Source organism: Squalius cephalus, assembly GCF_949319135.1.
Source record: "Squalius cephalus genome assembly, chromosome: 10".
Taxonomy (NCBI): Eukaryota; Metazoa; Chordata; class Actinopteri; order Cypriniformes; family Leuciscidae; genus Squalius; species Squalius cephalus.
This window is the reverse complement of record NC_137131.1, coordinates 5,996,728-6,023,254: the sequence shown is the minus strand read 5'-3', so window position 1 is coordinate 6,023,254 and position 26,527 is coordinate 5,996,728. Positions and strand designations below refer to the sequence as shown.

General features: G+C 37.7%; 1 protein-coding gene across 3 annotated transcripts in view; it reads right to left on the bottom strand.

The window, feature by feature from the left end:
- The window catches only part of ngfb (nerve growth factor b (beta polypeptide)), a 75,121-nt gene that overhangs the window by 46,045 nt on the left and 2,549 nt on the right, over nt 1-26,527 (bottom strand). The window contains exons 1-2 of one of the 3 annotated variants that reach the window (XM_079884360.1): nt 20,626-20,703; nt 18,192-18,297 (exon numbers count right to left, since the gene is read on the bottom strand). The exons of 1 other annotated variant lie outside the window; for it this stretch is intronic. The gene's annotated coding sequence lies outside the window, so the exon portion shown is untranslated. Of the gene's footprint in view, nt 1-13,275; nt 13,282-18,191; nt 18,298-20,625; nt 20,704-26,527 lie in introns of those variants that run through there. One more of the 3 variants, XM_079884362.1, reaches the window with a different exon arrangement.

The window sequence follows — 26,527 nt, the reverse complement described above, 5'->3', positions numbered from 1 at the left end:
GTCTAAGAAACATAGGGGGAACAGAATCCGACGGCAAATTGTCCAGCTGTCGAAATCTGTTCCCCCACCCCAATGATGAGAGATGTTGATGTATTGGCTTAAAAAATGCTGATTCTATTTTGTGTGTGGATGGAGCTTAACTGGCATCAGTTTAAAGAGTATTTTTTTGCCTTTTATTATGATAAGACAGTATAGGATCAAGAAAGTTGGACGAGCCGGGACTTGAACTCGGGTTGCCCAAAGCTAAAAAAAAAAAACTAAATTCCTATGCACTGTCCACTAGGCTAAAGAAGGTAATAATTTGCCACTATTTAATACATATTAGAACCTCATTGTCTAAGAAACATAGGGGGAACAGAATCCAACGGCAAATTGTCCAGCTGTTGAAATCCGTTCCCCCACCCCAATGATGAGAGATGTTGATGTATTGGCTTAAAATATGCTTATTCTATTCTGTGTGTGGATGGAGCTTAACCAGCATCAATTTTGATAAATAATAGAACCTCAGTGTGTCAGAAATATGTGGGGAACAGAATCCGACGGCAAACAAACCAGCTGTCGGAATCCGTTCCCCCACTCCCATTATGAGAGGTGTTGATGTAATGGCTTAAAAAATGCTGATTCTATTTTGTGTGGATGGAGCTTAACTGGCATCAGTTTAAAAATATTTTATTGCCTTTTATTATGATAAGACAGTATAGGATCAAGAAAGTTGGACGAGCCGGGACCTGAACTCGGGTCGCCCCAAAGCTCAAAAATAATGAATGTCTGTGTACTGTCCACTAGGCTAATGAGGCTAGCTTGCAGCTACTATTTAATACATATTAGAACCTCATTGTGTAAGAAACATAGAGGGAACGGAATCCGACGGCAAATTGTTCAGCTGTCGAAATCCGTTCCCCCACCCCGATGATGAGAGATGTTGATGTATTGGCTTAAAATATGCTGATTCTATTTTGTGTGGATGGAGCTTAACTGGCATCAGTTTAAAGAGTATTTTTTTGCCTTTTATTATGATAAGACAGTATAGGATCAAGAAAGTTGGACGAGCCGGGACTTGAACTCGGGTTGCCCAAAGCTAAAAAAAAAAAACTAAATTCCTATGCACTGTCCACTAGGCTAAAGAAGGTAATAATTTGCCACTATTTAATACATATTAGAACCTCATTGTCTAAGAAACATAGGGGGAACAGAATCCGACGGCAAATTGTCCAGCTGTCGAAATCCGTTCCCCCACCCCAATGATGAGAGATGTTGATGTATTGGCTTAAAAAATGCTGATTCTATTTTGTGTGTGGATGGAGCTTAACTGGCATCAGTTTAAAGAGTATTTTTTTGCCTTTTATTATGATAAGACAGTATAGGATCAATAAAGTTGGACGAGCCGGGACCTGAACTCGGGTCGCCCAAAGCTCAAAAATAACGAATGTTTGTGCACTGTCCATTAGGCTAATGAGGCTAGCTTACAAATATTATTTAATACATATTAGAACCTCATTGTCTAAGAAACATAGGGGGAACAGAATCCGACGGCAAATTGTCCAGCTGTCGAAATCCGTTCCCCCACCCCAATGATGAGAGATGTTGATGTATTGGCTTAAAATATGCTTATTCTATTCTGTGTGTGGATGGAGCTTTACCAGCATCAATTTTGATAAATAATAGAACCTCAGTGTGTCAGAAATATGGGGGGAACAGAATCCGACGGCAAACAAACCAGCTGTCGGAATCCGTTCCCCCACTCCCATTATGAGAGGTGTTGATGTAATGGCTTAAAAAATGCTGATTCTATTTTGTGTGGATGGAGCTTAACTGGCATCAGTTAAAAGAGTATTTTTTTGCCTTTTATTATGATAAGACAGTATAGGATCAAGAAAGTTGGACGAGCCGGGACTTGAACTCGGGTTGCCCAAAGCTAAAAAAAAACTAAATTCCTATGCACTGTCCACTAGGCTAAAGAAGGTAATAATTTGCTTCTATTTAATACATATTAGAACCTCATTGTGTAAGAAACATAGGGGGAACAGAATCCGACGGCAAATTGTTCAACTGTCGAAATCCGTTCCCCCACCCCGATGATGAGAGATGTTGATGTATTGGCTTAAAATATGCTTATTCTATTCTGTGTGTGGATGGAGCTTAACCAGCATCAATTTGATAAATATTAGGACCTCAGTGTGTCAGAAATATGGGGGGAACAGAATCCGACGGCAAACAAACCAGCTGTCATAATCCGTTCCCCCACTCCCATTATGAGATTTGTTGATGTAATGGCTTAAAAAATGCTGATTCTATTTTGTGTGTGGATGGAGCTTAACTGGCATCAGTTTAAAGAGTATTTTTTTGCCTTTTATTATGATAAGACAGTATAGGATCAAGAAAGTTGGACGAGCCGGGACCTGAACTCGGGTCGCCCAAAGCTCAAAAATAACGAATGTTTGTGCACTGTCCATTAGGCTAATGAGGCTAGCTTACAACTATTATTTAATACATATTAGAACCTCATTGTGTAAGAAACATAGGGGGAACGGAATCCGACGGCAAATTGTTCAGCTGTCGAAATCCGTTCCCCCACCCCGATGATGAGAGATGTTGATGTATTGGCTTAAAATATGCTGATTCTATTTTGTGTGGATGGAGCTTAACTGGCATCAGTTTAAAGAGTATTTTTTTGCCTTTTATTATGATAAGACAGTATAGGATCAAGAAAGTTGGACGAGCTGGGACTTGAACTCGGGTTGCCCAAAGCTAAAAAAAAAACTAAATTCCTATGCACTGTCCACTAGGCTAAAGAAGGTAATAATTTGCCTCTATTTAATACATATTAGAACCTCATTGTCTAAGAAACATAGGGGGAACAGAATCCGACGGCAAATTGTGCAGCTGTCGAAATCCGTTCCCCCACCCCAATGATGAGAGATGTTGATGTATTGGCTTAAAATATGCTTATTCTATTCTGTGTGTGGATGGAGCTTAACCAGTATCAATTTTGATAAATAATAGAATCTCAGTGTGTCAGAAATATGGGGGGAACAGAATACGACGGCAAACAAACCAGCTGTCGGAATCCGTTTCCCCACTCCCATTATGAGAGGTGTTGATGTAATGGCTTAAAAAATGCTGATTCTATTTTGTGTGTGGATGGAGCTTAACTGGCATCAGTTTAAAGAGTATTTTTTTGCCTTTTATTATGATAAGACAGTATAGGATCAATAAAGTTGGACGAGCCGGGACCTGAACTCGGGTCGCCCAAAGCTCAAAAATAACGAATGTTTGTGCACTGTCCATTAGGCTAATGAGGCTAGCTTACAACTATTATTTAATACATATTAGAACCTCATTGTGTAAGAAACATAGAGGGAACGGAATCCGACGGCAAATTGTTCAGCTGTCGAAATCCGTTCCCCCACCCCGATGATGAGAGATGTTGATGTATTGGCTTAAAATATGCTGATTCTATTTTGTGTGGATGGAGCTTAACTGGCATCAGTTTAAAGAGTATTTTTTTGCCTTTTATTATGATAAGACAGTATAGGATCAAGAAAGTTGGACGAGCCGGGACTTGAACTCGGGTTGCCCAAAGCTAAAAAAAAAAACTAAATTCCTATGCACTGTCCACTAGGCTAAAGAAGGTGATAATTTGCCACTATTTAATACATATTAGAACCTCATTGTCTAAGAAACATAGGGGGAACAGAATCCGACGGCAAATTGTCCAGCTGTCGAAATCCGTTCCCCCACTCCCATTATGAGAGGTGTTGATGTAATGGCTTAAAAAATGCTGATTCTATTTTGTGTGTGGATGGAGCTTAACTGGCATCAGTTTAAAGAGTATTTTATTGCCTTTTATTATGATAAGACAGTATAGGATCAAGAAAGTTGGACGAGCCGGGACCTGAACTCGGGTCGCCCAAAGCTCAAAAATAACGAATGTTTGTGCACTGTCCATTAGGCTAATGAGGCTAGCTTACAAATATTATTTAATACATATTAGAACCTCATTGTGTAAGAAACATAGAGGGAACGGAATCCGACGGCAAATTGTTCAGCTGTCGAAATCCGTTCCCCCACCCCGATGATGAGAGATGTTGATGTATTGGCTTAAAATATGCTGATTCTATTTTGTGTGGATGGAGCTTAACTGGCATCAGTTTAAAGAGGTTTTTTTTGCCTTTTATTATGATAAGACAGTATAGGATCAAGAAAGTTGGACGAGCCGGGACTTGAACTCGGGTTGCCCAAAGCTAAAAAAAAACCTAAATTCCTATGCACTGTCCACTAGGCTAAAGAAGGTAATAATTTGCCACTATTTAATACATATTAGAACCTCATTGTCTAAGAAACATAGGGGGAACAGAATCCGACGGCAAATTGTCCAGCTGTCGAAATCCGTTCCCCCACCCCAATGATGAGAGATGTTGATGTATTGGCTTAAAATATGCTTATTCTATTCTGTGTGTGGATGGAGCTTTACCAGCATCAATTTTGATAAATAATAGAACCTCAGTGTGTCAGAAATATGGGGGGAACAGAATCCGACGGCAAACAAACCAGCTGTCGGAATCCGTTCCCCCACTCCCATTATGAGAGGTGTTGATGTAATGGCTTAAAAAATGCTGATTCTATTTTGTGTGGATGGAGCTTAACTGGCATCAGTTAAAAGAGTATTTTTTTGCCTTTTATTATGATAAGACATTATAGGATCAAGAAAGTTGGACGAGCCGGGACTTGAACTCGGGTTGCCCAAAGCTAAAAAAAAAAAACTAAATTCCTATGCACTGTCCACTAGGCTAAAGAAGGTAATAATTTGCCACTATTTAATACATATTAGAACCTCATTGTCTAAGAAACATAGGGGGAACAGAATCCGACGGCAAATTGTCCAGCTGTCGAAATCCGTTCCCCCACCCCAATGATGAGAGATGTTGATGTATTGGCTTAAAATATGCTTATTCTATTCTGTGTGTGGATGGAGCTTAACCAGCATCAATTTTGATAAATAATAGAACCTCAGTGTGTCAGAAATATGTGGGGAACAGAATCCGACGGCAAACAAACCAGCTGTCGGAATCCGTTCCCCCACTCCCATTATGAGAGGTGTTGATGTAATGGCTTAAAAAATGCTGATTCTATTTTGTGTGGATGGAGCTTAACTGGCATCAGTTTAAAAATATTTTATTGCCTTTTATTATGATAAGACAGTATAGGATCAAGAAAGTTGGACGAGCCGGGACCTGAACTCGGGTCGCCCCAAAGCTCAAAAATAATGAATGTCTGTGTACTGTCCACTAGGCTAATGAGGCTAGCTTGCAGCTACTATTTAATACATATTAGAACCTCATTGTGTAAGAAACATAGGGGGAACGGAATCCGACGGCAAATTGTTCAGCTGTCGAAATTCGTTCCCCCACCCCGATGATGAGAGATGTTGATGTCTTGGCTTAAAATATGCTGATTCTATTTTGTGTGGATGGAGCTTAACTGGCATCAGTTTAAAGAGTATTTTTTTGCCTTTTATTATGATAAGACAGTATAGGATCAAGAAAGTTGGACGAGCCGGGACTTGAACTCGGGTTGCCCAAAGCTAAAAAAAAACTAAATTCCTATGCACTGTCCACTAGGCTAAAGAAGGTAATAATTTGCTTCTATTTAATACATATTAGAACCTCATTGTGTAAGAAACATAGGGGGAACAGAATCCGACGGCAAATTGTTCAACTGTCGAAATCCGTTCCCCCACCCCGATGATGAGAGATGTTGATGTATTGGCTTAAAATATGCTTATTCTATTCTGTGTGTGGATGGAGCTTAACCAGCATCAATTTGATAAATATTAGGACCTCAGTGTGTCAGAAATATGGGGGGAACAGAATCCGACGGCAAACAAACCAGCTGTCATAATCCGTTCCCCCACTCCCATTATGAGATGTGTTGATGTAATGGCTTAAAAAATGCTGATTCTATTTTGTGTGTGGATGGAGCTTAACTGGCATCAGTTTAAAGAGTATTTTTTTGCCTTTTATTATGATAAGACAGTATAGGATCAATAAAGTTGGACGAGCCGGGACCTGAACTCGGGTCGCCCAAAGCTCAAAAATAACGAATGTTTGTGCACTGTCCATTAGGCTAATGAGGCTAGCTTACAAATATTATTTAATACATATTAGAACCTCATTGTGTAAGAAACATAGAGGGAACGGAATCCGACGGCAAATTGTTCAGCTGTCGAAATCCGTTCCCCCACCCCGATGATGAGAGATGTTGATGTATTGGCTTAAAATATGCTGATTCTATTTTGTGTGGATGGAGCTTAACTGGCATCAGTTTAAAGAGTTTTTTTTTTGCCTTTTATTATGATAAGACAGTATAGGATCAAGAAAGTTGGACGAGCCGGGACTTGAACTCGGGTTGCCCAAAGCTAAAAAAAAACCTAAATTCCTATGCACTGTCCACTAGGCTAAAGAAGGTAATAATTTGCCACTATTTAATACATATTAGAACCTCATTGTCTAAGAAACATAGGGGGAACAGAATCCGACGGCAAATTGTCCAGCTGTCGAAATCCGTTCCCCCACCCCAATGATGAGAGATGTTGATGTATTGGCTTAAAATATGCTTATTCTATTCTGTGTGTGGATGGAGCTTTACCAGCATCAATTTTGATAAATAATAGAACCTCAGTGTGTCAGAAATATGGGGGGAACAGAATCCGACGGCAAACAAACCAGCTGTCGAAATTCGTTCCCCCACCCCGATGATGAGAGATGTTGATGTCTTGGCTTAAAATATGCTGATTCTATTTTGTGTGGATGGAGCTTAACTGGCATCAGTTTAAAGAGTATTTTTTTGCCTTTTATTATGATAAGACAGTATAGGATCAAGAAAGTTGGACGAGCCGGGACTTGAACTCGGGTTGCCCAAAGCTAAAAAAAAACTAAATTCCTATGCACTGTCCACTAGGCTAAAGAAGGTAATAATTTGCTTCTATTTAATACATATTAGAACCTCATTGTGTAAGAAACATAGGGGGAACAGAATCCGACGGCAAATTGTTCAACTGTCGAAATCCGTTCCCCCACCCCGATGATGAGAGATGTTGATGTATTGGCTTAAAATATGCTTATTCTATTCTGTGTGTGGATGGAGCTTAACCAGCATCAATTTGATAAATATTAGGACCTCAGTGTGTCAGAAATATGGGGGGAACAGAATCCGACGGCAAACAAACCAGCTGTCATAATCCGTTTCCCCACTCCCATTATGAGATGTGTTGATGTAATGGCTTAAAAAATGCTGATTCTATTTTGTGTGTGGATGGAGCTTAACTGGCATCAGTTTAAAGAGTATTTTTTTGCCTTTTATTATGATAAGACAGTATAGGATCAAGAAAGTTGGACGAGCCGGGACCTGAACTCGGGTCGCCCAAAGCTCAAAAATAACGAATGTTTGTGCACTGTCCATTAGGCTAATGAGGCTAGCTTACAACTATTATTTAATACATATTAGAACCTCATTGTGTAAGAAACATAGGGGGAACGGAATCCGACGGCAAATTGTTCAGCTGTCGAAATCCGTTCCCCCACCCCGATGATGAGAGATGTTGATGTATTGGCTTAAAATATGCTGATTCTATTTTTTGTGGATGGAGCTTAACTGGCATCAGTTTAAAGAGTATTTTTTTGCCTTTTATTATGATAAGACAGTATCGGATCAAGAAAGTTGAACGAGCTGGGACTTGAACTCGGGTTGCCCAAAGCTAAAAAAAAAACTAAATTCCTATGCACTGTCCACTAGGCTAAAGAAGGTAATAATTTGCTTCTATTTAATACATATTAGAACCTCATTGTGTAAGAAACATAGGGGGAACAGAATCCGACGGCAAATTGTCCAGCTGTCGAAATCCGTTCCCCCACCCCAATGATGAGAGATGTTGATGTATTGGCTTAAAATATGCTTATTCTATTCTGTGTGTGGATGGAGCTTAACCAGCATCAATTTTGATAAATAATAGAACCTCAGTGTGTCAGAAATATGGGGGGAACAGAATCCGACGGCACACAAACCAGCTGTCGGAATCCGTTCCCCCACTCCCATTATGAGAAGTGTTGATGTAATGGCTTTAAAAAATGCTGATTATATTTTGTGTGGATGGAGCTTAACTGGCATCAGTTTAAAAAATATTTTTTTGCCTTTTATTATGATAAGACAGTATAGGATCAATAAAGTTGGACGAGCCGGGACTTGAACTCGGGTTGCCAAAAGCTCAAAAATAATGAATGTCTGTGCAATGTCCACTAGACTAATGAGGCTAGTTTTTAATCACTATTTAATACATATTAGAACCTCATTGTGTAAGAAACATAGGGGGAACAGAATTCGACGGCAAATTGTCCAGCTGTCGAAATCCGTTCCCCCACCCCGATGATGAGAGATGTTGATGTATTGGCTTAAAATATGCTGATTCTATTTTGTGTGGATGGAGCTTAACTGGCATCAGTTTAAAGAGTATTTTTTTTTGCCTTTTATTATGATAAGACAGTATAGGATCAAGAAAGTTGGACGAGCCGGGACTTGAACTCGGGTTGCCCAAAGCTAAAAAAAAAACCTAAATTCCTATGCACTGTCCACTAGGCTAAAGAAGGTAATAATTTGCTTCCATTTAATACATATTAGAACCTCATTGTCTAAAAAACATAGGGGGAACAGAATCCGACGGCAAATTGTCCAGCTGTCGAAATCCGTTCCCCCACCCCAATGATGAGAGATGTTGATGTATTGGCTTAAAATATGCTTATTCTATTCTGTGTGTGGATGGAGCTTAACCAGCATCAATTTTGATAAATAATAGAACCTCAGTGTGTCAGAAATATGGGGGGAACAGAATCCGACGGCAAACAAACCAGCTGTCGGAATCCGTTCCCCCACTCCCATTATGAGAGGTGTTGATGTAATGGCTTAAAAAATGCTGATTCTATTTTGTGTGGATGGAGCTTAACTGGCATCAGTTTAAAAATATTTCATTGCCTTTTATTATGATAAGACAGTATAGGATCAAGAAAGTTGGACGAGCCGGGACCTGAACTCGGGTCACCCCAAAGCTCAAAAATAATGAAAGTCTGTGTACTGTCCACTAGGCTAATGAGGCTAGCTTACAGCTACTATTTAATACATATTAGAACCTCATTGTGTAAGAAACATAGGGGGAACGGAATCCGACAGCAAATTGTTCAGCTGTCGAAATCCGTTCCCCCACCCCGATGATGAGAGATGTTGATGTATTGGCTTAAAATATGCTGATTCTATTTTGTGTGGATGGAGCTTAACTGGCATCAGTTTAAAGAGTATTTTTTTGCCTTTTATTATGATAAGACAGTATAGGATCAAGAAAGTTGGACGAGCTGGGACTTGAACTCGGGTTGCCCAAAGCTAAAAAAAAAAAAAATTCCTGTGTACTGTCCACTAGGCTAAAGAAGGTAACAATTAGCTTCTATTTAATACATATTAGAACCTCATTGTGTAAGAAACATAGGGGGAACAGAATTCGACGGCAAATTGTCCAGCTGTCGAAATCCGTTCCCCCACCCCGATGATGAGAGATGTTGATGTATTGGCTTAAAATATGCTTATTCTATTCTGTGTGTGGATGGAGCTTAACCAGCATCAATTTGATAAATAATAGAACCTCAGTGTGTTAGAAATATGGGGGGAACAGAATCCGATGGCAAACAAACCAGCTGTCAGAATCCGTTCCCCCACTCCCATTAGGAAAGGTGTTGATGTAATGGCTTAAAATATGCTGATTCTATTTTGTGTGGATGGAGCTTAACTGGCATCAGTTTAAAAAATATTTTTTTGCCTTTTATTATGATAAGACAGTATAGGATCAAGAAAGTTGGACGAGTTGCGACTTGAACTCGGGTTGCCCAAAGCTCAAAAATACTAAATTCCTGTGCACTGTCCACTAGGCTAAAGAGGGTAATAATTTGTTTATATGTAATACATATTAGAACCTCATTGTCTAAGAAACATAGGGGGAACAGATTCCGACGGCAAATTGTTCAGCTGTCGAAATCCGTTCCCCCACCCCAATGATGAGAGATGTTGATGTATTGGCTTAAAATATGCTTATTCTATTCTGTGTGTGGATGGAGCTTAACCAGCATCAATTTTGATAAATAATAGAACCTCAGTGTGTCAGAAATATGGGGGGAACAGAATCCGACGGCAAACAAACCAGCTGTCGGAATCCGTTCCCCCACTCCCATTATGAGAGGTGTTGATGTAATGGCTTAAAAAATGCTGATTCTATTTTGTGTGGATGGAGCTTAACTGGCATCAGTTTAAAAATATTTTATTGCCTTTTATTATGATAAGACAGTATAGGATCAAGAAAGTTGGACGAGCCGGGACCTGAACTCGGGTCACTCCAAAGCTCAAAAATAATGAAAGTCTGTGTACTGTCCACTAGGCTAATGAGGCTAGCTTACAACTACTATTTAATACATATTAGAACCTCATTGTGTAAGAAACATAGGGGGAATGGAATCCGACAGCAAATTGTTCAGCTGTCGAAATCCGTTCCCCCACCCCGATAATGAGAGATGTTGATGTATTGGCTTAAAATATGCTGATTCTATTTTGTGTGGATGGAGCTTAACTGGCATCAGTTTAAAGAGTATTTTTTTGCCTTTTATTATGATAAGACAGTATAGGATCAAGAAAGTTGGACGAGCTGGGACTTGAACTCGGGTTGCCCAAAGCTAAAAAAAAAAAAAATTCCTGTGTACTGTCCACTAGGCTAAAGAAGGTAACTATTAGCTTCTATTTAATACATATTAAAACCTCATTGTGTAAGAAACATAGGGGGAACAGAATCCGACGGCAAATTGTCCAGCTGTCGAAATCCGTTCCCCCACCCCGATGATGAGAGATGTTGATGTATTGGCTTAAAATATGCTTATTCTATTCTGTGTGTGGATGGAGCTTAACCAGCATCAATTTGATAAATAATAGAACCTCAGTGTGTTAGAAATATGAGGGGAACAGAATCCGATGGCAAACAAACCAGCTGTCAGAATCCGTTCCCCCACTCCCATTATGAAAGGTGTTGATGTAATGGCTTAAAATATGCTGATTCTATTTTGTGTGGATGGAGCTTAACTGGCATCAGTTTAAAAAATATTTTTTTGCCTTTTATTATGATAAGACAGTATAGGATCAAGAAAGTTGGACGAGCTGGGACTTGAACTCGGGTTGCCCAAAGCTCAAAAATACTAAATTCCTGTGCACTGTCCACTAGGCTAAAGAGGGTAATAATTTGTTTATATGTAATACATATTAGAACCTCATTGTGTAAGAAACATAGGGGGAACAGAATCCGACGGCAAATTGTTCAGCTGTCGAAATCCGTTCCCCCACCCCGATGATGAGAGATGTTGATGTATTGGCTTAAAATATGCTTATTCTATTCTGTGTGTGGATGGAGCTTAAAGGAATTTTGGATGCTTTTATAAAGGAATATCTCCTCTCAAAAAATTGGAGAAAGAAAACTAAAGTGGTCGGTAAAAAAACTCTTTTATTGGAGATGTTGCTAGAGAATGGAAAGACCTCCACCTGTTTCATCAGTTCATATAATAGTTTTTTTTCCAGATGTTGTAGATATTTCCAGTGACACATAACACTGCCACGTTACAAACATCTGCCCACACACATCATCGGCATGTACAGGAAACACTATGAAGAGACCTGTCTGCCCGCATCACGGCTTATATCGCTCAGTACTTAAGAGTTGTCAACACAATGTGATAAGTGAAACATGATGGAAGAGCATAAAACAAATCTGATTTGAACAGCGATGAACAATCCTCTCTGCCGGCCTGTTGCAATAAAATAAGTTTTGAGCAGTAAAAGAAAAGGAACAGAAAACATTTGTGTACAATTTCCCCAATAAGCAAAAAATAAAATTAGATAAAATAATGCTAACTGTACATAATTGGCTATGAAATTTGACAAACACGTTATCTAACATATAGGCCTGGTTTCACAGACAGGGCTTAAATTGAGCCAGGATTAGACCTTAGTTCAATTAGGACATTTGAGTAGCTTTCATAAACATGCCGTAGAAAAAAAAAACATTACCTGGTCTGCATCTTGAGACAAAACAATGGTAATGACATATTTTAAGATATGTCTGTGAAGTTGCTTTAAGTTAAACCAGCTCAAACTTGCATTTTAGTCTGGGACTAGGCTTAAGCCTTGTCTGTGAAACCGGGGATTAAAGTCTGGTTTACTTTAGGATTTAATCTAGAGTAGTAGGATCTATAGGATCTAGAAACTAAACAAGACTCCAGGTATTCGGTCAAGATATGAACTATAATTGATTTGACCTCAATGCTGCAGATCAAGAAAAACTCCTTTGATTTAATGGATAAACACTAATTCTTCAGCATTCTCCGGAAGATTATATGGCTTTTTAAAAAAGTTTCTGTGTACAGGCTATAAATAGTGTTTAAGGTAAACGGGTCAGGAGCATTCAGACAAAAAACATTTGCTAAAACATTTGAATCCAAAATATATCCCTCAGGGAAGATTAATAGGAATGTTCAAGGAATAAATAAGCCTGACACCTAACAGTGCTCATAATGATCTCTTCAATCAGACTGACTAATAAGCAATGTCAACTAATGTTCTAGAATTCTCTGGCAAATTAAAAACACACCAATTTGTCTAAAGCTTATCACTTGGAAATCAACTGGAAGTCCAGCTTGGAAGATGAATTACCAGTTAGGGAATTAGGTTTGCCAAGCTACTATTCCCACCCACACTATATGTGCGCACACACAAACACTATACTGACATTATTATAGAAGAGCTCCTAAGCTATTGCATGTCATGAAGCCCCTCCTAACAAGCACCAGCAGATCAAGTGACCCCTCTCACCTTTGAAATCTAAGAAGAGATCCAAAAATCTACCATCTCTCAAAGAATTAGCACAAAGACCCTCTCCATATGAATGGCTCCCGAAGGGTTAAACGACCCTCAGGCACTGCCTCAGTTTATTCAGCTAATAATATACTGACTAAAAATATGATGCTATAACAGCTTTATGACAATTATAGTGCACAAATAATAATAAAAATAAACAAATAATTGTTATTTAGGTCACAAATACACAGTCAGGCTATTGTTTGTCAATTTATTTTGAGAACTAGATAATAGAAAATCCATCAGATTTCTTTCGCACATGTGGTGACCCGTGTCATCTCTTGGGTTTACCTCCCACTGTCATTTACACTCCTCTCCAATCTGTCCATTCAACCTTCATTCAACTGTTCATTGTTCTCCTCTGTCACTGGGGGAAAAGGAGGGGAAATTCCATTGTAATTAATCTTACAACACAAGCCAGGGATTTTGGAGTAAGGTTGCTTGGCTGGATAAATAAGGCAATAGCTTTTGTCTTTTGCTCTAATACTCTTTCTTAATCATATGATAAACATAATTTCTAGATTATAAGACTTAAGCATTGTTAGTCTTGGCATTTGATTTTTTCCCTACAGTGCTATTTTGAGGTATTATTCTTTTTCTTAATATTTTGAATTAGTTTTATTTTTTATTTTTATATTTTCTATTTTAATTTTAGTTAGTTTTAATTTAGTTGTTTTTGTCATTTTTATTAGTCTATGTATTTTTTTTAATACATTTTTATTTCAGTTATTTTAGCACATCAAGCATTGTAAGTTTATATATATTTATTTTATTTCAGTTAACGTTTATTTTATTTCAAGAAACAAGGTTTTTTTCAAGGTTTTAGTTTTAGCTTAACTATAATAATTATGACACTAAAAGAATATATTTTTTAATTTTTAATCTACCACGTCAATAAACGTATTCCAACATCAGGCTTATAGTGTAAAAGTAAATAACTTCAAGAGATCAAGCCACAAAACAAATTTGTGCAAACAAAACAAAAGTGGCATTTTCTTATAAAAAAAACGCGGCACGACTGTGACTGGGATATTGTGCACATTTGTATAATAAAAAGGAAGAGTTGTGGTTAAAAGTCTCTTATTGGTATGATTAACTGAGCTCTACACAAAATAAAATAAACAAGCCCTACAATTTAATAAAACAACCCATAAATACTATTTTTTACTGCATCTAATAGATTAAACCTTCAACAAAACATTTACAGTTGTTTTGTAAAAGGTGTTTTTACATATGCTTGAACTAAGTTTTTGTTGCATTTACAATGTTCTGACCAGCAGGAGTCACTAGCGTGTGGAGTTTCGAGCGCTTCGAAACACTGAATCACATTGCGAAACAATTGGTTCAATTGACTCAAAGTTTCGAAAAGCTTTGTTTCTACCATCACTAGTCAAAGTAGCCTGAGCAACTTCTCTTTATTTATGGATATATGACGAGAAACGCACGGGTGAGTGACATAGGCCAATGTACACAATTTCCCGCTAAAACGGGAAACATTTTTATATAGTGTTTTTTTTTTTTTTTTTTTATGTTTTGGAAGAATGATATATTTTGATTTTCTTAAACATGAGCATGTGTTAATTGCACTTAACTAATTAAATTTGATTGTATGTGGTTGCCAAGGTGTTGCAATGATATTGCTAAGGTGTTCTGAGTGGTTGTTCACATGTTGCTATGGCATTGCTAGGTGGTTGCTGGATGGTTTGTTCAAATCCCAAACATAAAGCTTGAGTAATAAAAAAAAAAAAAGAGAGAGAGAGAGAGAGAGAGAGATAAGTGATTCTTGCTTTAGCAAACACTAGGCTACTAAAATATTACTATATAAACCACACAACCAAGACAGAGAACACTGATGGACAGAGAACACTCAATGGTAATATATATTTGCTGCCTCCTTGTGGTGTCCATCAAACATATTCATTGTTGTTTCTTAAAGGCTGCAACAAATGTACTTGTAGAAATACATTACTGGGTGGTGTGAAGAGGTTTATACAAGAACAACTGTTATCTCTAAACTGCCCAGCTGGAGTGTTTCACAATAAATAAAAGTCAAAAAGTAAATTTCCCAATTTAATAGTTGTGTTGCAGCCAATCCTCCCAAACATTTATCTTCATCGCTGGCTCCATGTTTAACCACAAGAGGGCATTGATAACTTTTTGGACACTGACTGGACTGCCCCCATTTCAGTGTTTACCAGGGCAGCAACACATACATAAATTAGATAAAGCTATTAACACAACCAGCCTGATGAACATTTCATTTTAACAGATGACTGTATTTCCAAACATACTTTGCAAATTGCATATGCATGTATAATGTTTTTGAAGTCCTCTAAAGGGAGCGGATTTGACCCACCAAAGGCTTGTTAGCAGAGAGCGTAGGCCTACATTAATTCTCACCGGAGACTGCAACAGATGCAACAGATGCTGCAAACCAGCAGCTGGAAGTTTCAATTAATTAGTTAATTAAGCTTGACTTCCACTTGCATCCCATCTACAGGTCAGTGTATAATGTAATATGGTAAACCCATGTCCACTTATGCTAGCAAGATTTCATAAAGGTGTTGCTGTTGATTTCTAATAACTAAAGCAAAGAGGAGATATAATTTGAGTGAAATTACTGTGAAAGCTGCAAAGTCAGTTCAGAAATATTTATAATTAATTGTTCCAAAACCTAGCGAGCTATCAAGCTTGAAATTATAAGTTTAAGGCATTGTAGTCAAGTCAAGTCAAAGTATGTTTATAGAGCACATTTAACTGCATTTGATATATATATATATATATATATATATATATATATATATATATATATATATATATATATACACACACACAGTACCGTTTTTTAAATAATTCTCTTATGCTCATCAAGCCTGCATTTATTTGATCAAAAATACAGAAAAAAAACTGTAATATTATGAATTATTATTACAATTTAAAATAACAATTTTCTATTTTAATATACTTTAAAATATAATTTATTTCTGTGATGCAAAGCTGAATTTTCAGCATCATTACTCCAGTCTTCAGTGTCACATGATCCTTCAGAAATCATTCTAATATACTATATATATAATTGTAATTGGCTGGAAGGGGTGCAGTAAAACCGTTTAATGTACAGCTATGTGCCGATCGGAGCTCTTAACTTTGCTTCTGAATCACTACATTATATTACACTGAAAAAAGGTTGTAAAGTCGCTGTTTTTGAAGTAATTAAACTCACAGCTTCATTGATAGTAGAAAGACACTGCACAGAAAGGTAATTCACACACACATCTCTCTCTCTCACTCTCTCTCTCTCTCGATAGACTAATTCATTCAAATAAATGTTATAATTTAGTCAAATAAATGTCACATTACTGCATTTCATCTCTGTATCTGATTTAAAGTGGGCAGAATGCTAGATCCAACGAATGGTAGCTGAAAAAATAACCATAATTTTAACCCTTCCAGTCAAATTTAGCATTACAAACATCAGTGACAGCTTTAACTTGTCAATGCTGGTAAATGACCATGGTATACGCGGGATAATCGTGTGCATTAAACAATTTGTCTGCAATCTGCAGTGTCGGGCGGTTCTTTACCTCCATGTCGCATATTAAAATCGTTTAATGCACAGCTAGTCGTGGATTATCCCTTACATGTACTTGTAAATAAGGCTTGATCTTGTCCATTTGGGGATTGATTGGATTGTTTGCTATAATTGCTGCAATCTCATGTGAGTGGACAGATTGCTAAAGAAGGGATTATTGTCCGTACAATCAGATGTCGTTGCGAAGGGAATATGAAGTCAATGTTTTTGATTTAAGATTATGAGGGATCATGAATTTAAAAATGATGTGCATGGATAAATCACGAATTTTCAATTGTGATTTCGTGGTGACTTTAAACTCATTTAGAAGGGGCTATGAAGAGTGTTCCACTTGTTACCATCTGCCCTATTTTTTAATTGATGGTCTATGTAAACATGCAGTAGACGTGTCTTGTTAAAAATAGTTCAACTTTTGACATGGATCAGTGTCAGTTGTAAAACAATAGTTCAACTTTTGACATGGATCAGTGTCAGTTGTAAAACAATGAACTAATCAGATAAATCTGGAGGTGAGATAGCCATACAGTATTTAATAACGTTAAAATGCCTATAAATGCAGATGTTATAGACAGTAGACAGCAAACCAGCTCACACGATGATTTAGATTTAAATCGGTTATTATTTGCACGCGAAGGATTTCAAAGGACGTGCATGTTGTTTTTATTGATTTTATAGCATGAACTTTTCATACACAATGAAAAAACACTGTGATATGTTCTTTTCAATTAGAAATCATCAAACAGAATCACTAACAAAGACTCAATTCGCACTACAAAGGGACAGCTGTGCTTTCAACTAGCGCTTTTCTTTCAGAAAACAATCCCAGTGTCAATATTCTAACAGTGAAGGTGACAATAACGACACCCAGGTTATGCTAGAGAATAGTACACAGGTGTGATCGTGAGAGGTTCCACGTAATTTGCTCTCCTTGTCCCTGTAACATGCAGCCACGTCTGTTCTTATGAGTTAATGGCAGTAGAAGACATAGCGTCTATTACGGAGGGACCTCGGGGGGAGCTAAATACGTCCCTGCTCGTGATCAGGAATATTTATACCTCTTTCTAACCTCTCAGTCCCATCTGCACAGAGATTTTTCCTCCTTTTCATAAATCACTGGGTTGAGGCAATTGCACACAGGCACACTGGAATGGGATTTTACAGCTGGGAGGGGGATCGTTTGGGGGGATGGAGCGGAAATGGGGACGCTCGTTTCTCAAATCTTAACATGCTGGGAAATTTAGGCTTTGACACATTTAGCCATGTGCATTTATAAACATCCCAGATTTGCAGCGCTCTGATGTTTCGTCTCACAGCTACCAGAATGTTCTGCAGATTTGGTTTACTGAGCAGACTGAACAGACTACATTTTTAATCTAGTAATTTATGCCTCCATTGTTAATGTCTCCTTCAGTAATTTGGATAACTGCATCTTGTAGCGTGCTGTGAGCTCCTTCCTACTTGTATGTAAAGAATCATTTGTCAGAGTCGTTTAGATGAGATTTGTGGGCAATTTTTTGGAGATGAACTCTGATGGCGTTCTGTGATGTCAGGCTCTTATACATGTCTGTGTCACAATCAATAAAGTCATTAGGATTCCCTGACTGGGCTTTCCTACCTTCCTCTCCTCCATTCATCACTCTAGCCCTTTGAGATTAACAATGCAATTCCAGACCCTCAAATCTAGCAGATCAACATTACAGTTCCTCAAAACCAATCAGCACCTGAAATACAGAAAAACAAGCAAAGTATCAGAAGCAAATATCATTGAGGAAATGCGTATCAGCTTTTGAAAGCCTTACCTTAAAATGTTTTGATGCCATAAATGTAAAGCTAGGTAACCACTGAGTACAAATTAATTGCATTAATCATTATTTTATAAGTTTTATCAATGTACTTTCCATTGCAAAAATATTTATTTATTTACTCATTCATTCATTCAAATATTCACCATTTGACTACTTTGTATTCTCAAGAAATAATCAAATATTTTATTTAAATATATATTTCAACCTTTTAATGAGATGTTTTTCTTCATTACATTAAAATATATAAAAAGGAATAATATCATAATGAATTTTAATATCGAAATTTAAGATGTTCATTTATAGAAGACGTGCATTTATTTTATTTATTTATTTTTTGTCATGTTTTTTTATAAATCAGAAGATTCATACACAAAAAAACTAAGATCACTTTATTGACTGCCAGCTAAATTTATTTACTTATAAATTAAAAACTGTGCATTGGATGTCAAAGAGAGAATGCTGTAGACTAGAGGAAGAGAGAGTTACTGTATATTTCCAACCAAAGAACAGACTTTTAAAATGGTTTTATGATTCCTTTCTTGAGGATTCTGAACTGTCCATTCTGAATGGCATTCTAGAACCCGTTCAGTTACTTCCTGTCCATTTTTATGTTAATGACATTTCCGTGGCATTTAACAGACGGAGGGAAGTGACCTTTCGTTGCCTGATGACTCCAGGGGTCAGATGATGGCTCTGCTCTAACATTTAACAAATCCTCATATGCTGCCTAATGGGTGCAGAAACAGATTGGAACACAGCCCAAAAATGAGGCGTCCTCATCCAACCCAAAGCCCACTGGCCTCTATAGTTAGTTTGTTCACCCTTTAGCTGTAACTCAAGCATGGGTGGAAAGTGAGACGACTGCAATAATTACCAAGCGGCCTGTGGCTTCTGTGACTCGAATGGAGAATCGGATCTTCCAACTTTTCCCAAACAAAACCATGTTCACTTCAATGTTTCAGGTTTACGGTAACATGCACTAACCTCAAAAGCAACAAACCAAGCATTTGTGTCACTGTGCCCTAGCTGTCAGTTACTGTTATTCAATTTTTCAGTTCCTTTCTGCTTTGAATTTTTGTTTAATCTTCAGATACAATTGCTGTATTTAAGGACACTGAAGTAATCTGACTGTTCCACAGTAATTAATGTTGACACTGTTAAAAATTTAAACATGTTTATATAAAAATATTAAGGTGTTTATATCTTTAGAATGGAAAAGACAAAGCATGTCTTCTGGTACTACTTTCTATTTAAGGTATACTTTGATGGCATAACGCATGCATTTGTAATGCACCTCAAAGTCCATACTAATGTGACATAGATCCTTATAGTGCTGTGCATTGTTGCAAACTATTTATAATGCACCTCACATTAGAGGGAATGCTTCATTCTGTATAGATTTTCTGCTGCTATGTCTTGAGTCTGGGTCTCATTGTGCATGACAACATTTCTTGATGCATTATACAGACACATTTCTATTGTAAATAAAATAACAAAGCTGGAATTATTTAAATTGCATGCAGCTTCAAATGCTTCATGTCGGTTTCATTATTTTTAGCGTAGAACTTCATTAAATCACGGTTTTATTTTCACCGGAAGATAAACATTTCGCAAGACTCACGTGCAAGAAAAATATCCATGTTGCTTCTAGAACACGGAGTCGACTCTTGAGATCTAACCCACTTTTCCCTCCACTTGAGAGAGATCCCGAAGTGAACCAAATTAAAATCATTAAGATGGAATCAAAATCATTTGTGGTGCTTGTATTCATTGTGCCTTTCTTACAAGGATTTGTATTCCTTTTTTTGTGGAGGATTATACATTTCACTACAGTCAATTCAAATAATTATCTAAGGGCTTTTATGGGTTGGACAATGACGCAACATAATCTCTCATATCATTTTAATTGTCTCATTCTTCATGCCCTTAAACCATCAAATCCAAAAAGCCTCCTTTATAGTTGATGTTAAATCAAGCAGTTTCTGTAGTAGCCTATCCTGTGGTGTGACATGCAAGAATTCACTAAAGCTGTTCTTTAAAAATTATTTCTTCTATAATTAATATACACTGAGCTTTTATGACCTTATACTAATTGAGGTTACTGGAAATAGTTGGTCACATGGTCACACCGCAGAACCACTTAAAATTAACTAGAGAAGGAACAAAGGCAAATATACACACATACCGTGGCTCACCATTCAAAAGTTGGTAACAATGTTTTTGAAAGAAGTTTCTTATGCTCACCAAGTCTAAGGGTACGTTTAACCCACAACGATGTAATAAAAACGGCATTTTCCGCATCCAGACAACACCTGTCAAAATGATCCCCGTTCACACCAGGGGGGCAATCATTCGGAAAACATTGAAGCTTTCCCAGGGGCCGCCATTGATTAGCAGACCATCACCTGCTGTTAGCATTCCATTGACTCCCATTCATTTTGGCGTCACTTTGACAGCGAATAACTTTACATCTGAGGCGTTTAAAGACTCCATTTGTCCATTATTTATTTCTAAAGAAACATGACAATGTATAAAAGGCTCCATTACCTTGTATCTTACGTTATGGCCCCGTAGAAGCCGTTTTTGTAAAAATAGGCTAACGATTGTGTAATAACCACGCGACTCTCTGTCGCACAGTAAAGAAATGACCGTATAGACAGGAGGAGAAGCTCGCGGGGGGACATGGAGGCAAAATGACAAAATAATTAATCAGAATACTTAGCAAAAGTTTCTCCTGCTCCTAGCTCATGGACTCACACTCTCCGTCTCTGCAAGTTTGAATCTGCAAGTTTGAAGTTGAATCCAATGGGGTTGCACCGTTGCAGTGTCCATTTCTTTTACTGTCTATGACAAAAACGAGCCATGCGCATGTACATATGTTATGTGTTCAGTATAGGGTTTCTTTACAAAGTGACATCGCCAACTACTGGCCTGGCAGCATAATACAACATTGTTTAGTCGTTTTCACGGATCCGTGTGAACCATAGACAGTAAAAGAAATGGACACAGCGACCCAATTGGATTCAATGGCGAAAAGTGAAGTCAATTAGAAGCACTCACTTCCTGATGGCTGTGCGTACTGCGCAGACTCAAACGGAGCTTGAAGACGTGGATGTGACGTGAGCAACCCGTCTGTCTTCTAGTAGCTGTGCTAAGAGAAATCTGAATCATTCCCTTCCGAAACTTGCAGAGACGGACCCGTCCCCCCGATTGCCCGCAAACTTCTCCTCCTGTCCATACGGTAATTTCTCTACTGTGCGACAGAGAGTCGCGTGGTTATGATGCAATCGTTAGCCTATATTTACAAAAACTGCTTCTACGGGGCCATAACGTAAGATACAAGGTAATGGAGCCTTTTATACATTGTCGTGTTTCTTTTGAAACTCGTTTCTACTCCAAACTTTTGAATTGTAGTGTATTTATATTAGAGAAAAACATAATTGGAGAAAATATAATTATAATTTTTTTCTCTAATAATTAGAGGAAAAAAAAGAAAGGTTTGACAGTTTCACAGCATCTAGATTACAGGTCTCCCACAATGGGCTTTCATGCATTTAATCAGGGGCCGGTTGCATAAACTGCTCAGAATATTCTTTCAAGTTAGTCATCATATTTTTTTCATTATACTGTTCAGAACTTTTTGAAGTCAGTTACATAAAAATGTAGATTGGTCTAATTTAATACCAAAAAGTAAGACTGATTATCCCTAACTAAGGCCTCATTTACACTGCAGGTCCAGATGCCCAATTCCAATACTTGACTATATCCTTTTTTTTCTTTTCTTTTTTGACGAACAGCTTACTTCTTTTTTGTTAAAGTGACCCTTATCCCATATCTGCATTTACATTTGGTGAAACAACCCAAGGTAGACGCACTGACCCGGAAAGGAAGTAAGAATGGCGCCGTTTGTAATGGACGCAGACGAAATGATAATACAAGCTTTCTGCACAATCTTTAATGGTCAGCAAGACATTGTTCTCTTAAGGCAGAGGGAAAAAAAGGAGAGCCCTTGTTGAAGCCTGAGTGAATGTAGCAGTGTTCGCTGCTGTCCACTTCCGAACCGTCCACTAACATGGCATACGCAAATGCACGTTTCACGTTCGTGGGTCATATCCGATCTGTGCCACATGGGAGGAACGAATCGGAATTGGGTCGAGTTATGTAAATGCAGCCTGACTGCTAGCTGGTCATACTAGTTCTTTAGACACAGTCTTAACATAATGGCTTTTAGCAACTGGCTCCAGAAAACATCACAGCATCGATACATGTCACCCACAGACACAAACAGAAGTGGTGAACATTTGATGTCATCTGCCTGACCTAGTTAGGATATGAAAGCTTGGATCATTTAAATGGCAATCCTTACCTTCCTTTCAGAGGCAATTTGGTTCCTCCCACTGCTATTAATATCACATACTGATTGATTTCAGTGTAATCTGAAACACTTCAAATAAAATCAGGTGAGTCTACTTTAACCTGAGCCAGTGATAACAGCATGCTATAAAGCTCTCTCTTAAACATCACATTGAAATTCATATACGCACAAGATGACAGAGATGCAAAAAGACATTTGATCAATATAAAATACAGTACACACAGCTGTTATGAACATGCGGTAGAATCTCAACGCAGTTCAATATGCCACAGTAATAATCCACAGATCAATCCAAGTTGCACAACATATCTCAAATGTGTCATTATATTAACCAGAAACCTGAAGAGTGATCTGAGATTGTTTTTTAAGTGCGTTAGTTCAGGAACTGGAGCCAGTGGGAGTCCTGATGCCTTCCTTGCAATCAGTTCTTTATGGAGAAAGTCCATTCAGATAACATTTCACACAGCTCACCTCAATTACCAATATTAACACATTACCTGATGCCAGCTGTGAGCACTCTGGTTTCATTAGTGCAGGGTATTGCTATAGACCCACGCAGACACACTTTTAGCATACAGTTTAGGTGTGATCACGCCATGTTGTATATATCATAAGGATTCTGAACTGTAAAAAGCCTCAAATAAATTTAAAAACTGAAATAAAATCCCTGGCACCCACCCACAGCAGCCTAGCATCCTGGTGCTGACGTTTGTACGTGCAAACCGGCACATTTCCTTCAGAAATTTAAAAAAAGTGTTTGTATAAGGAAATATTTCATGCTTTTTTCACTCTCTTTCTTATCGGGTCTCCTCAGCTTGCCACTTAGCTTCCTTTATGATAAACCAGCCCTGCTCTTTTTGCATAATTCACTGTGCTATACCATAATTGTTGTGTATGGGCATGTGTTCTTTTTTATGGTATTAAAACGTTATTGGCAATAACCTCACCCATCTGCATATAAACCATAGACTGCAAAAAAAGAACAGTTTTGTTATGTGTGATATAAACACAGGGCATGTATTTATGTTATGGAAGCCTATAGAGCGTGTCCAGGGTAATCTCGCTCTACATAATGAATACGCCCTGTGAGGTGCTCAGCTGCCAGTGTTTCCCAGCTCCGAGGTGCAGGAAGGGAGAGGTAAGAGGAAGAGGGGGCTGGGAACGCGTGAGCTCTTTAATTCTGCACCAGGGGAAAACCCTTCTCAATTTCTGTGTGGGTGGATTATGGGTTATAAGTGTGCGAGCGTGCGCGCATGTATTATGCAGGAGCGTGCGTGTTTGTGTGTGTGTGTGTGTGTGTGTGTGTGTGCATGGCTTTTTTTTGTGCACATAAATAGATGTTGTAGTATGTATGTATGCCAACTGCAAACCACCATGAGTGTTTGTTTTTCCATTGGTTTGCAGTGTATGGAGGGCAAGTTGTCTACCTGTGTGTCTATGTGTGTGTGTGTTTATTGAACACCTGGTGTGATAAATGAGACACGGGGGTAGGGGAACCTTTTTCCCCCTGTAGAGCAGATTGCATGTGTGTCTAGGCTTGCCTGTCTGACAGCTCCTAAAGGAAGCATTAGGAGTATTGGGGGAGGGGCGCAACGATCCAGTTGTTTTGAAGCACTTTGCACATTTATTAAAGTGTTTTAGGTGTTTTACACCAGTGAACAGGTTTGCTTGTTGGCTTTATATATACTTTATATGGCTGCTTATATCATATAATACAATTTTAAAGGGATAACTTATTCAAAAGTCATCATTTACTCACCCTTGTGTCGTTCCAAACATAGAAGATATTTTACAGAATGTGCACTGTATTGCAAGCATTCTGAAGCCATTGGATAGCTTTTTCTCTAAAAATGCTACCTTCCGCATTAGGTTTGATGTCAATGACAATAGACACAAGTACACTGACTTTTAAGGTATCTTTACATGTCTTTTACTCATTTTCATAATGGACATTTTTAAAGATTGATGGCCTCAGGCCCCATTACGCTATCCTTCAAAAGTTTGGGATTAGTACGATTTTTTGTTGTTGTTGTTGAAAGAAATGAACATTTTATTCAGCAAAGACATTAAATTGTTCAAAAGTTAACATTAAAGACATTTATATTGATATAAAATATTTCGATTTTAGTTTCTTTTGTAGTTTCTTAAACGCATAAAGGTTTCCACAAAAATATTAAGCAGCACAACTGTTTTCAACATTGATAATAATAAATTAATTCATATTTCTTGAGCAGCAAATCTGTATATTAGAATGATTTCTGAAGACTGAGTAAGAGTAATAATGCTGAAAATTCTGTCATCACAAGAATGAATGAATTATTTGATAAAAGAATACATTTTAAAAATATTTGTACTGGTTTTACTGTATTTTTTAATTTTTTTTAATAAATACAACTTTGTTAAGCATATAAGAGAAATCATACCAACCCCAAACTTTTGAATGGTAGTGTATGAGAGAGCAAATCTAAAATGAATTGTAAGCTACAGCAAATAAAAGCATCTGTAAAATCTTCTATAAAAAAACACTGTGCACTGAAAATATGTAAAAAGAACATTGATACTTTCAATATTTAATTGGCTGAACGAACAACACCCAGGAACACAATAACACTATAACACGTTCAATACACTAACCTCCAAATACAGCATCTACTCCAACTCTATTGTATGCAAGAGTCATTGCAACATATTTGTTTAATATGCCAAAAACATGGAAAGCGTTTCTTTGGTTCTGCTGTAGGAAATATATATATATATATATATATATATATATATATATATATATATATTGGCATGTTTATCACACAGCAGTCAAAATATTACTCAACTGAATCTTTGGTTTATTGTTGGAAGTGAAAATAAGTGTCAGTCATGATGAGTCACCACAAAACATCTCTCTAGAAAATAGCAGCGAAATTAATATTTATTTGAGCCACAGAATAAAGGAAATGTCATCCTTCTGTTTGTTTTCATACTACTAACCGCAGAATGATTTTCATTGACATGCCTAATGCCAGACGTTCAAATGAATCTCATCCGCTGCCCTGCTTGTTCAGTGCGTGTTGACTGATGTGAACTCCACATCAAGCATTCTTCAGACATCTGCAGCTGATGAACTGAAACAGTCGATGTCCTCTGGCAACAGAAGCATGTAGAGAACTCTCGCTGACGTTGTGGAAGAATGGATGAAAGACACATGCAGACAATCTGTGGAGTGTGTCTCAAACAGACCCACTGTCAGGATAACGTTACGGGAGGTGCATTCACACATGCCCCCCCAAGGGCATGTCGAGATTAACCAGTCTATTCTCAGTCTATTTTTTACACTGACAGAGCCCTAAAGAGGAGAGGTGTGGAGAGAAATAAAGAGAGACGAGTTACGGCCACTCATCTCCACGGCTTCTCCTTCCCTTTGACCTTCACCCTTCGTATCTCTCTTATGTTTTTGAAAGAAGTCTCTTATGCCCACCAAGGCTGCATTTATTTGATCAAAAATACAATAAAAACAGTAATATTGTGAAATATTAAAATAAATGTTTTCTATTTTAATATATTCTAAAATATTATTTATTCCGGTGATTGCAAAGCTGAATTTTCAGCAGTCTTCAGTGTCACATGAAGAAACATTTCTTATTATTGTCAATGTTGAAAACAGTTGTGCTGCTTAATATGTGAAAACTGTGTGATGATTTTTTATTTTTTATTTTCAGGATGAACAGGAAGTTCAAAACAACATTTATTTGAAACCGAAATCTTTGGTAACATTATAAA